The following is a 13,248-nucleotide window of genomic DNA, read 5'->3' on the forward strand; positions in this document are numbered from 1 at the left end:
TTACGAATCTTTTGTTTCGAATCAGTTGTTCGGATCGCGTATCAAACTCCCAAACTGCTGAAATCATGTGACTTTGGCAGTCTGAACCACTGATTCTGCTTCATGAAGCAGTGTTTTGAAATCGCCCATCACTAGATATTGTGGAATAAAGTCATTATTCCGTTATTTTTGCCACACAAAAAGTATTCTCGTCACTTTATAATATTAAGGTAGAACCACTGTAGTCACATGAACTGTTTTAAATATGTCTTGAGTAGCTTTCTAGATCTTAAGAGGTTCTGTGACATTGCTGGCAATGCAGGCCTCACTGAGCCATCGGATTTTATCAAAAAATATCTTAATTTGTGTTCTAAAGATGAACGAAGGTCTTACGAGTGTGGAATGACATGAGGGTGAGTAATTAATGACATTATTATTATCATTTTTGGGTGAACTAACCCTTTAATGAAAGTGGAAAATTAATGTAAATGTGTATATCAAAATGAAAACAGTTTAAAATTTATTTCATTACTTTTCTCACTCTAGTAAAAGAGTCCATACACACGGTCTAGAGTTTCCGTACGGTGCGCACATATTTACGGCAGGTTTATTTTTTATAAATCCCGATGTGTGCGTGGAAAATGCCATACGCATTTATCACACTTCAGGTCAGTTTTATGGTTTTTCTAAGCACTGTGTCAGTGATCAGTAGTCAGTTTGTTGTTGTAATGATAGCAAGAAAGCACAACGGGATCATTAGGATTAACGGGTGATTCAAGTTGATTGTTTGCTTGAACAACTAGTCAAATAATCATCTAATAATTTTTAGGAAGCTCTGTATAGGCTGGAACACAGAAAACAGAAAAAAGAGCAACAAAATAGAACAGAATCTTTAAAAGTCTTAAATATCAACGTTTAAAAACATAAAAACAGCATGTCTGTAGTGCAAACAGATTGGTACAAGAATGAATAGCACATTACAAAAAATGTAATACTTTGGGTTTTTTCACATCTCTAATCCCAAGTATAAGTACCACTAATAAAAACATGACCTTTATGCCGCTGTTCAAGCACAACCTTATTAGTTTTTACTTGAGAAAAGTTTTCTCTCGAGTGAAACACCTTTACTGCTACTGAGGCAGAGGAAAAAAACAACTTTTGTTTTGCTAGACTCTTCCAGCTTTACTTTCTGCACTGTTCCATGAAAAAAAAAAAAAAAAAAAAAAAAACCTTTTATGAAAGCCTGAAAACAAAAAATAATAAATAATAAATCCAGTAACACAGAATGGAAAATCTAAGACGTGCAGCATAATAAAGTAAGCCGCAAAATCAAATGACTGCTGTTTCTATGAGCTTTAATCTCTGGGTAATTTCATTTCACACTACACAGTACTAAACACTGCAACACTAGAACAATATTTTGGCTCCTTCCTCTCGCAGGTATTTGAGAAACAGAGCCATTAAACACACATCTATTGTCTAATTGAGTAGCTGAATAACAACACGTGGAGCCGTAGCTGCAGCGCTTGTAGGGTGAAATAAAGAGCAACACAACATGTGGTAAAGGAGGCTTTCTCTCTGATCCGAAGAGAACGAAATCCATGAATAAATGTCTTTTCGCTCATCAAGTGGAATGATAAATTCACCCCATAATGCATCTGCCTCAGAATTCGTGATGAAAAAATATTTTAAATTAGGTGTCAAAAGCCTCATACTCAACAACTCCCTCTCAAACTGCACTCCAAACGCGCTACCGTCCAATTATTCGAAAATGACAGCAAATTGAACAGAAGAAAGCACAAAGCCATCATTCCGAGGCTCACATCCAGGAAGCCTCATTGGAATACATATACCATTAATGAGTCTGTCCCATCAGCACGGCTCATGTGAGATCATCTGATGCTGCTATGTGAGTTTAAGGGGGGTTATGCGAGGGAACACAATCAATACACTTATCCAGATGCACTGCAGAGCCATCGTAAGACTAGGGATGGGAATCGTTAGGAATTTAATGATTCTGGTTCTTATTTCAGTTCTGGTTCTTTAATAGGATAGTTCACCCAAAAATAAACATTCCCACATCATTTACTCACCCTCATGTCATTCTAAACCCGTATGACTTTATTTCTTCTGAAGGAGATGTTAAGCAGAATGTTCACGCTGCTCTTTAACATACAATGACCAGCAGCTCCAAAATAGCTTTGAATTAACAACAGACCACAACTTTGAGTCATTATTCATTGATATTTTTGCTCTCCAATCATATTCATGTTTGCATATATTCAAATGCACTTTATTTTCGATAGTCCACTTTAGACATTCTACTAACTATAAGTAACTTTGCAACTACATGTAAATTAGCAGCCATTCAAGGGCCAGATTTACTAACAGCTTGCGCCAGCGCAAACCCTCTTTTGGCGTTAAAAAAACTACTTTCGGTTTTTACTAAAGACACGCAGTGCAAAATAAGTGCTGAAAAGGTGTGGACTGAGTTGTTTTTGGGAGGAGAGTATTTAAATGAATCACGCAACGTGATTTACTAATCTTTGTGCTCATCAATTTACTGGTATTTGCGCCATTATTTAACACCCAAAAAAAGCATGTCTTAACCCATTTTGCGACATAGCTGCATGGCACAGAGAGCGCGTGGTAGAAGGGAGAAAATATTTTCCACTCATATTAATTTCTTTGGAATGACAGAGGAAGACGTTATCCGAACATATCCAAGTTTGCCACGCCATATATATATACAGGCCTATGTGTATGTGTTTGTCAGATTACATGTAACATGCGCCTGTGTCGAGCCGCACCTGATGAGAGCATCAGCTCTGCTTATTTGCGACCCAACGCTAATCTGGTACTGTTTGATCATTTTTGACTGAAAAATTGTACGTTTTGTTTATTTTTTTTAAACTTTTTTTAACTTTATCTGAATGGTATGAAACTTGATAAAGGTTTTGGCACTTGCTCTGTGAACACACACACATAAAACATGGGCATGACTTGAAAAGGTTAAATGGTCCTGAAAAAAAATTAGTCATACTTGTATTGTTCTTGGTCAAAAATGAGCACATTGAAAATGAATGGAAGACGAATTTCATCTACTGGAAACGTTTGGTACTGCGCCCAAACAAAATCTTACTGAAAGGTCATTTTTTGAGATATCAAGCTCAAATTTGGAACAAAACTTGTTTAGATTTATGGCTTTGATTTTCTCACAGTCTTAGAGTAAAATGTGTTTTGGAAAATATATATTTTCATATAAACACTGAAATAAATGGTATTTTTGTGTATTTTTCATATTAATGAATATAAAATTTTATAACTTTTTTCAAGTTCGCTTTTTAAAACTTTTTTCACTTCAGCAATAATCTGCCATGTGTCATTTTAAAAAAAAAAGACCAAACTAAAGTCTGTGCTCCAAAGAATTCAAGATTTATGACAGTTTAAGTTGGAAATTTCATTTTCAGGTCCATGCTTTAAATAAATAAATGGATTATAACTACAGCATAAATAAAATTTAGTAGCATAAAATCCCCTAAAAATACATAATATTAATTCAAAAACATTATCGAACTAAAATATAGTACAATCATTTAATTGAAATAAAAAATCTGTCATTTTTACTAATACCAACAGACATTCTACTGACTATGTAACTTTGCAACTACATGTCAACTTATTCTACTAACCCAAAACCCTCACACCTAACCCTAACCTAACAGGCTACAGTCTAATAATATTCAAATAAATGTCTAAAGTGGACCATCAAAATAAAGTGTAACCTTTGAATATGCACATTATACAGTAGATTTTCATTGAGTAACAACTTAAATTTGGGTCTGTTCCATAGTCAAAGATACTGAACAGCTTCAGAAGACTGGGATATATATGGTGTACTTCTGAAGTTTGAAAGCCCCTTCGCAAGTCTTTTTTGACCAATTCATCGCAAAACGACCAGCTAATAAAAGCTAAGCAAAAGACAGATGCGTTTTTGTCTTTGTACAGTATTGCTTTTCTCTTTTACCACATTCAATCTAGTCTGAAAACTCACTCACACATCATTTTTAGCACAAGATGTTCAAGAACCATTAATGAAATTGAAACATCAAAAGAATTCAGTTTTGGTATTTTAAAAAACTCTACTTACAAAGTTAAAGGTGGTAAAGAAAAGACCCCGGTACTCTCATGAATAATGCAGTTAGTCTCAAATATGCAAATCTATGTATTAGCCTAGTTATGCTTCATACCGTCACTTACAGCAAGTTATCTATTATATATGAACAAGACTTGGAATGGACGACTCGTTGGCAGCTAACTTCAACCTCGCAGTGCTAAAGGACTGGATAACTTGTGATCCAGCTCCAAAATGCTAATGTCTACTTGACTAATAAATGACATCCTGTGAGAATTAGCTAGTAGTACGCGGATATGTCTTGCAGCTATTAAAGACAATGATGTCGTTAGGTTTGGGAGGCTTGTGAGATGGACTGAGGCGAAGCACAGCGCTGTAGCTAATCCTTCCATTTTCCCTAAAGGGCTAATCAGGAATCTGCTCCGACTGATCCCATCCATCTACATCTGAGGCAATTTAACAGAAAGAGTTCACGAGGAGTCTCAGCGGGCACCAAATGAGCCGAATCTAGGCCAAACTTTTAAAGACATGTATGGCTAAGTTAATATGTGGGCTGGGGAGAAAAAAGGTTTAACATGCAAAAGCAGGAAAATTTTCATGAGCAGATGCAAGTGTTCAGCAACTTACAGTTTCATGAAAGTTCCCAACAGAGAAGAAATGGCTGCTGAGAGCATGAAGCCATTGAAGTTAAAGAGATATTTACAAACTAATTTGTTAATAATTGTGCATATTGTGCAGTTCATAGTAATATTAATACATTCCAATGTTTGCATGTTGCAATGGTGTTGCAATGGTAAAATTTTATTTCCAAAGCACTGGTGTTGGTAGGGATGTCAATTTACATTTTTGTCAATTGTTTAATTCAACGATCAAATAATTGATTAATCGTTAACCGTAACCTCTTAAATCCGAAGCTTGGGGGCTACTAAGATTTCATGTTGCTTGAAAACCACTTGGTTAACCAACACAAAATTAAAGTCTTGGCTTTACAGTGAATATGACCATCACTTAAGGGCTTTTACATTTGATGAAGAAGTGCTCTATTTTCATAGCTGCTTTACATGAAAATGTGATCTGTAGAATCATAGTACATAACAGATAGACTTAAAAGGTTTTTGCTAGTTGAGAAGGTCTTAACTAGCGGAATACAAAAAGCATATGTTTCATTTAGAGACCAAACTATACCAAGTATTTGTATGAAAAAGCGCAGCTGACGAACGTGTAAACAGTAAACACAGGATGCATTTGCACCATGTTTTGGTTTGTTACTTCATGAAACACTAGTAATCCATAGTAGATTGCATATCTCCATTTAGAGCAGGTGGTCTCGAACGAGCCCAAGCACAACATAAGACAATGCGTAGATCACGGAGTGACACTGACATGCTGCTTGGCTAAAGCTATAGCACTTCCGGAATCTGATCACGTCGCGATCATGACGCAGTTTTCCAACGTCATTTGAAAGTTCAACCAATGAAAACTGGATCTCTGTGGTGGGTGGGTATAGAGACAATGTCTAGAGACCAGTCGGACAACATTTTACAGCTGGAGATAACTTACTACATAACTGCTTCATATTTCCTTGTGTGTGTACTGCATATGTTTTGCACAAGAGTCGCACGCACCTCAAAACTACACACTCTAATGATGACCTTTGCTTAATCGGCCATCAATACGTTTTATTGATTAGATTATTATCAATCGTCGATTAATAGTTAGCATCCCTAGGTGTTGGGTATATTTGCCATGATTGATTAACCATTGTCCCAACAGTCGTTGCAGCATTTATTGTTTATAAAACAGCAAGGTGCAGAAAATGCAATGCCATCTGTACCCGAAACTGTATGCTTAGCTTCTTTTGGATTTCGAAAAGGACCATAAGTCAGAGAATTGGGCTCAGACAAAGACTGCCTTTAAGCACTGTTAGATCTGAGAGGAAAAGCAAAGAGCATCCCTCAGGGGCTAATCTGTATTTGCCCAGTTCAGCATTAACCATATAAAAGAGAGTTCAATAAGTCGCAGAACAAAACTCAGCTGAGAGCCCTGACGTGTCTGGCCTGAGGGCGTCGCATGAGTTACACATTGCCAGCAGCAAGCAGCTCACACGCCCATGACAAATGACTCCTCTAGTCATGGCATATTACCATGCTCTGTGCCCGTCTCTGTAGAATCCTTCTAGAAGCCTGCCAGGTGCAAGAACATCTCATTCTTTTAGCACTAGAATATTTTGATGTATTATTCATTTAGGGTGTAGTCCCTCTCATTGCAATGCAAAATGAGCTAAATGAGGCGAATCTCACGAAACCTGTCACAAACACGTCTATATCATATTTCACCCCCGAATCAAAAGAAGAAATATGAAATTATATTGTGCACAAAGAAAATGAAGCCTATTTTAGGATAAGCTTTTTTGTATTGTGATATTTTTTGATTTGCATGCCAATCCAGCACATTTCACCACTAATTCTTAGTGCTATGTTATGGAAAAATTGCTGTAATGCAAACAAAATAATGACATACTATTTCAAATAAAAACTATTGATCCAACGTGCCCTGAATTTGTTTTATGGGCAATACTTTCCAATAAGGTTCCATTTGTTAACACTGAACATTAACATGAACTAACAATGAAAAGTACTTCTAAAATTTCAAAATTTGCTGATGCATTATTAAAATCAAAAGTTGTATCTGCTGACATGAACTAACAATAGACAGTATTAACTGACATTAACAAAGATTAATAAATGCTATAACAAATATATTGCCCATTGTTAGTTAATGCATTAAAGGATTAGTTCACTTCAGAATTAAAATTTCCTGATAATTTACTCACCCCCATGTCATCCAAGATGTTTTTGTCTTTCTTTCTTCAGTCGAAAAGAAATGAAGGTTTTTGAGGAAAACATTCCAGGATTTTTCTCCATATAGTGGACTTCACTGGGGTTCAACGGGTTAAAGGTCCAAATGTCAGTTTCAGTGCAGCTTCAAAGAGCTCTACATGATCCCAGACGAGGAATAAGAGTCTTATCTAGAGAAACGATCTGCCATTTTCTAAAAAAAAAGTATATATATACACTTTTAACCACAAAGTCTTGTACTGCTCTGCGATGCGCCACACATTACGTAATCACGTTCGAAAGGTTACACGTGACGTAGGCGGAAGTACCGCGGTAGGGCGAAAAACTCCATCTCATTTTCTCCTCCAACTTCAAAATCGTCTGACATCATCCTTTGTTTTACCTTTTTTTTGTAAAGGCCATTTGACTTAGTCTTTGCATATTCGCTTTGTAGACACTGGATTGGTACTTCCGCCTACGTCACGCGTGACCTTTCCAACGTGGTGATCGCATCGCAGAGCTAGTGCAAGAAGAGCATTTGTGGTTAAAAAGTATATATATATATATATTTTTTTTTTTTAGAAAAATGAAGAGCCATTTGAAGCTCCATTCAATTTGGACCTTCAACCCATTGGTAACTGTTGAAGTCCACTATATGGAGAAAAATCCTGGAATGTTTTCCTCAAAAACCTTAATACATAAACATCCAAAAAGGTCCAAAAAGACATCAACATCTTGGATGACATGGGGGTGGGTAAATTATCAGGAAATTTGAATTCTGAAGTGAACTAATCCTTTATTGACCTTATTGTAAAGTCTTACCCATTCATGCTCAAACAAGCTTCATTTTCATTAAATTCCTATTGTTTTCTGTTGATTTTGGGGTGAAACACGACCAGAACATTTCATTGTGAGATTCACCCAAGAAGAGATACAAGCTAAAACAGCAGAAATAATACAAATTGGCTGGCAAAACCGAAGACATCTGGACTGCAAACTCCCCAACACCCTCCAAACACAATCTGCTCCTATAACAACTGTACGTCTGTACGTCCCTACTCCAGCAGGAGAATATTAATTATCAGCAGACATTAAGCCCTGCAGATTGAATCTGGCACACATTAAAGTTGAGCGTGTTACCACGATAGCTTGTGGACCTCCTGAGGGGAAAGACGTCTAGATTTTCTCTCCCAAAAAGAGCAGAATACATTTACATGCTTAACAATGTGCCATTCCCTCAGCTAGCAATTTTCCTCCTTTAATTCAACTAACACAATCTCATCAAATATTAATATCGCTCTCGAATTGTCTCTGACGGAACGCAAGAGAAAATGAGAGGCGATTATGGAGAAATAAAACAAATAACTAAAAACGCCTCCGTTCGAATGAATCTAAAAGAGCAGAACATGATTCACAAGGATTGTTATTTGCTCTTATCAAGGACGCAGTGCTTTGCATCTTTATGTTCAGTCTGGTATTATTAATGCAATTTTGCTCTTCTAATCATGTCTTACAGAAAAATACATTTGATGCAGTTTTCAATTCAGGGCTGCGTGTTCTTTTAAACGCAGCAAATTTCTTTCTGTAATTAGGTAATTAGCTGTTCTAATCTCTAAACTTTTAATCTAATAAAGGAAATGCATGCGTTCCAATGCGATTCATTTTCCCCCAATGTCAATTCTGGCACTCTTTTTTTCTCTCTATAATGATGGCAGCTAAACAAAACATTAGAAACACCGTTTGGTTGTCTACAAAACTGTGAAGCATTTACAGCACTCGGTGAAGTATGAAAATAATGAGTAAAGTTTACTCTTTCCCTGCTTGAAGACAACAAACTCCAGTCTTGGCCCTGTGTTCAGAAATCCATAATAATCCGGCCAAATTTTAATCTAATGCAAGTGATGCTTTAATATAACCAATGGAGTAAATCGCAACCCCTGCCTTTAAATAAAAACAGCCTTTATTTTGTCAATGGTCTAGTTTAGTCAAATCAGCAGCTGTCTGTGATGATGAGCCATGACTTTGAAGAGCAGCCATGTTTGCTTTCTTTGTGCCAAAGTATTGGACATCTGAAGCATTCCTACGGCATTCACGACAGCTGCGTGCATTAAGCATTTAGTCAACTCGTGGACATCTCAGCGCTCGCGTGTACCGCTGGGACACAAGTCTTATTTTAACGGTTCCCCTGGAAACGGATCAAATCCAATACTTTCATTTACAAATGAATCATATGTGGCACAGTCAGGAATCTTTACATTTACTTTTAAAACAGAATGAGCCATATGTCGCATTACCGTCACCTGATCAGAATGGCAATCTGAACTAAAACATTTGCACTTAATTGAAAGCCTGCTTCAGTAAAATTGTCGGAGCCGCCAGCCTTCCCAAGACAAGCCACAGGGAATCCAAAAATAAACAGCCACTCATTCTTTTAATTAAAGGTGAATCAGTTGGCCTGTGGCAAAACGTTCCCAACCAAACTCCAAACAAATCAGCCACTCTTAAACAGCTCAATACAAGATGACAGCGGGTTACGGGGCAGGAAAGGAATATTGGGATCTCTGGAGAAGATTATTGAATGGCTCGTCCATACCGTCTGTTCCTGTTCTCTCAATACCCTTGCCACTAACTGTTAAACTTCATGGGTCCCGTCACATCTCAGCCCATCTAATCGGGTTGGACTTAAACAATGAGACAGGGCTAAACCGAATGCACCTGCAAATGAGAATTGATGTAGTGCGTATTGCCTCTACCTGTGTGATGAATGGGTCTGAGTAAACTATTGGATGTGCTCAGAAGCGTGGACGGCTGGTGAGGGATTGACACGGGAATACTGTGTCTGCTCATTCCCGTTTTCCTGTTAAGCTTTAAATAGCAGCCCGAGACAAAGCACCACAACAATCCTGGTTTCAATTACATGCTGATGAATTCCTGAGACATTAATAAAGAGAATTAAGCAAAAAATTCTAAACATGCACTTGAACCCACAATGCTCAAAATCAGACTGAATATGAAGGTTCAATGACTCATTATATCAAATCATTTGCAAAAGTTTCAAGCATACAAATTCTACTTTATGAAGCATTTTTGCTTCACTAACGGGTTTGCTGAACTGGCATATAAGAAATCCCTTAAGTGCCCTATACTGCATCTACAGGCAAGACAAAACATCAATTGATTACCAGCAAATACATGCATATATGAATACATGCACACTGTAAAAAAAAAAAAAAAAATGATTTTCATGATTTGTTATCACAACATTTTTTCTTTTGTCAAATCAACTTAGATAATTAATTAATTTGGTAATTAATTTGGTTCAGATAACATAATATTTTGAGTTTCTGTGATTAAACCAATCGCCTTCATTGTATTAACAGATTTTTTTTTTTAATTTCAATGAGCTCAACATTTTAAGGCAACCAGTTAACTTACTTTTTCAAGTATGAATATATCCTAATTTAAACAATAAAGTCGATGTTTGTTCCCTAATATGTGTACCTGAATTATATAGAAATACAATGAGAGTGATAGCGATTGAAACTTATTTAACGCAAATAATATGCAAATATTGTTAAGTAATGTTATTATTAGCATAATAATCAACAGTAGTAATATCATGTTTTTTGGAGTAGCACTATGGCGCTTTTTGTATTAATTTGGAGTAGCATGGCACATAAATATGACAATCATTATACATCAAAATACTACCATCTTACACCATCACTGTACTATGATACTGCCAAAATACATTTTCTAAGAGGAATATAAACAAATCTTGAGAAAACAAAAATTGACTTTGGATGTTTTGGTCATGGTACCATGGTAATACTGTGTTTTATTGAACATGTATTCATTTAAGTAGCCTACTTTGAATCACCATGCAAATACCATGGTATATGAATGTATTAATCATAAAGTGCCATGGTATTACCATTACTGACTGTACAGCTGCACTATTTTCTTGTAAGCATTAATACAGAAAAATCATGACCTCAGCAAGAAATCAATTTACAATGATTTTCGGATACTGAACCTATGGTTCTATACAGTATACAGTATTTCCTTACATAAATTGGAAGACCATTCAAATATCATGGTACATAAATATGGTAATCATTCATGGTATTTTTACCATCACTGTACCATAGTACTGCTACAGTACTTACTACTAAGTATTAATACAAAACAATCATGACCTCCTCAGCAAGAAAGCAATTTAACAGTGTTTTTGGATACTGTACAATCATTGCATACATTGGAGTACCATGCAAATACAAGGGTAAATGAATATGGTAATCATATCAAAGTGCCATGATACTGCTATACTACTTTCTTTTTAAGTATTAATACAAAACAATCATGACCTCAGCCAAAAATAAAAAATAAATTTACAGTGGCTTTCTACTGTATCATCGTAATGCTATATTTTATTGATAGTACCATGGTATTTCTTTACGTACATTGAAGTACCATGCAAATACAGTGGTACATCATTCAGTACCTTTAATTTAGAACCACAAAATTACGATGCCATCACTGTATTATGGTACAGTACTTTTAAAACGCTCGTTCTAGTATAAAACATTTAAAGCAATTATTTCCCGTAAAGCATGAGACTAAAATCCCGCACACGTCTGTATATAATGAATGTTCTGCAGGTGACAGAAACGCACCTGTGTTTCCTCGCGAGCGCTGAGCTGAGGAATCCATCGCTCCGCGTCCGGCGCGTGTCTCGCGCACACGGGAACTGCTCTGATCAATAGCTCGGTTCTGTCCTCTCACTGTCGTGTCTCCTCTCGAAGTGCTGGTTCCTCTTAAAGAAGAGCAGAACTAAATCACATCACTCCTTCAGGTCCAGCGCCCCTGTTTCTCCACACGCGCTGAGCGCGAGACTGACGAGAGAGGCGCGCGCGGAGTTCACTGAGTATCTGCGTGCCTGCGCGCGTGTGTGTGTGAATCTGAGGGAGGAGTCGTTTTGATGCGCACAGCTCAAACAATCTCAGTATGTAAACTATAATATATTTCACTAGGGTTTATATCCCAGTTCATATAATTGGGGCTTACTATTGGTGTTTTTGTTGTTGTTGTTGTTGTTTTTTTTGTTGTTTTTTTTGCCCAAAATTAAGATAATTGCAAATAATATATACAAATCTTAATCAAGCCACTGGTTACACAATTTGCGTAAATTACACATAATACCATCTACTCTAATGTACTACTACTGTAAGGAAAAGTGAACTGTATGCCACACTCTGTGAAGCGCATGTGTTCACACTCTGCCCAATTTTCAGACTGATGTAACCATGACAAAAATAGGTACATTTTATTAGAATATTCATGAAAATACATTTACAAATTCAATTTGACAGAATAGTTCATAATCTGATGATATTAGAATATATCAGAATGATATTAGATGTTAATGAGATATTTTTACAGTCAATGAAGTCAAATTACATTATATGAATTTACAGACTCAATCTGCAGCTCACAGAATAATTCACGATAATCTGACAGCTGGATGACGACAGTGAATCTGTGTGTGTTAATTTAGTCTAGTAAGTGTTTTATTACTGGTGAATTATCCATGCTGTACTCGGACAGTAATGCATCACATTGATGTGTTAATGGATGTTATTGCCTTCTATCTACACTATATTCACTAACCCAACCACTTATCATCTAATTCTAGATATAAACTATTAAAATTATCTGGTTAATCACCAGGGCTGATATTCTGAGTTCCTTGCTTTTTGTCCTCCACACTTATTCAAATGACTCTAAAAATGGGGGAAATTGAACTTGCCTGATTTCTTGCGTCTCAATTAAAGAGGTCACTCTTAAAACATAATGTTTTTCATGCTTTGAATGATCAGCTCTCGAGACCACAAATCATGTAAATTCAAGCTATCACTCAAAATATAAAGACAATGTTAAACTAAAATGATCCTGTGCAGTCTGTCATGTCAGGCATTTTGCTTCTAATTGAGCCTAAGCAGCTTTCTAGTAATATTACAAAGTTCTGTCATGAAACTCTAGATGGCGCAGGCTAATAGGTCTTTCAGAAACCCTCCGCCTTGCCCAGCTCCACCTGTATAGATATGCTACAGGCAATTAATGTTATGCTTGTACAGCAGCAGCATGTCTTACTTGCTCACAGCAGTGTGTTGTGTATGTATTGGCAGTAGCAAGTCCCGTACTTCCTCTGCAGCAGCAGCAATAACAACAGCAGCAATAGCCAACAGCAGCAGCAATAACTGCAACAGCAGCAATAACCAACAACTGCAGCAATAA

The 13,248-nt window shown here is 36.6% G+C and overlaps 1 protein-coding gene across 3 annotated transcripts in view; it reads right to left on the minus strand.

Annotated features, from left to right (window-relative positions):
- The window catches only part of hs3st1l1 (heparan sulfate (glucosamine) 3-O-sulfotransferase 1-like1), a 50,277-nt gene extending 38,388 nt beyond the window's left edge, over positions 1 to 11,889 (minus strand). For all 3 annotated transcript variants that reach the window (XM_051918128.1, XM_051918130.1, XM_051918129.1), the window contains exon 1: positions 11,628 to 11,889. The gene's annotated coding sequence lies outside the window, so the exon portion shown is untranslated. The remainder of the gene's footprint in view (positions 1 to 11,627) is intronic.
- Between the last annotated feature and the right edge of the window lie 1,359 nt (positions 11,890 to 13,248).

Source organism: Ctenopharyngodon idella, chromosome 13 (assembly GCF_019924925.1).
Source record: "Ctenopharyngodon idella isolate HZGC_01 chromosome 13, HZGC01, whole genome shotgun sequence".
Classification (NCBI taxonomy): Eukaryota; Metazoa; Chordata; class Actinopteri; order Cypriniformes; family Xenocyprididae; genus Ctenopharyngodon; species Ctenopharyngodon idella.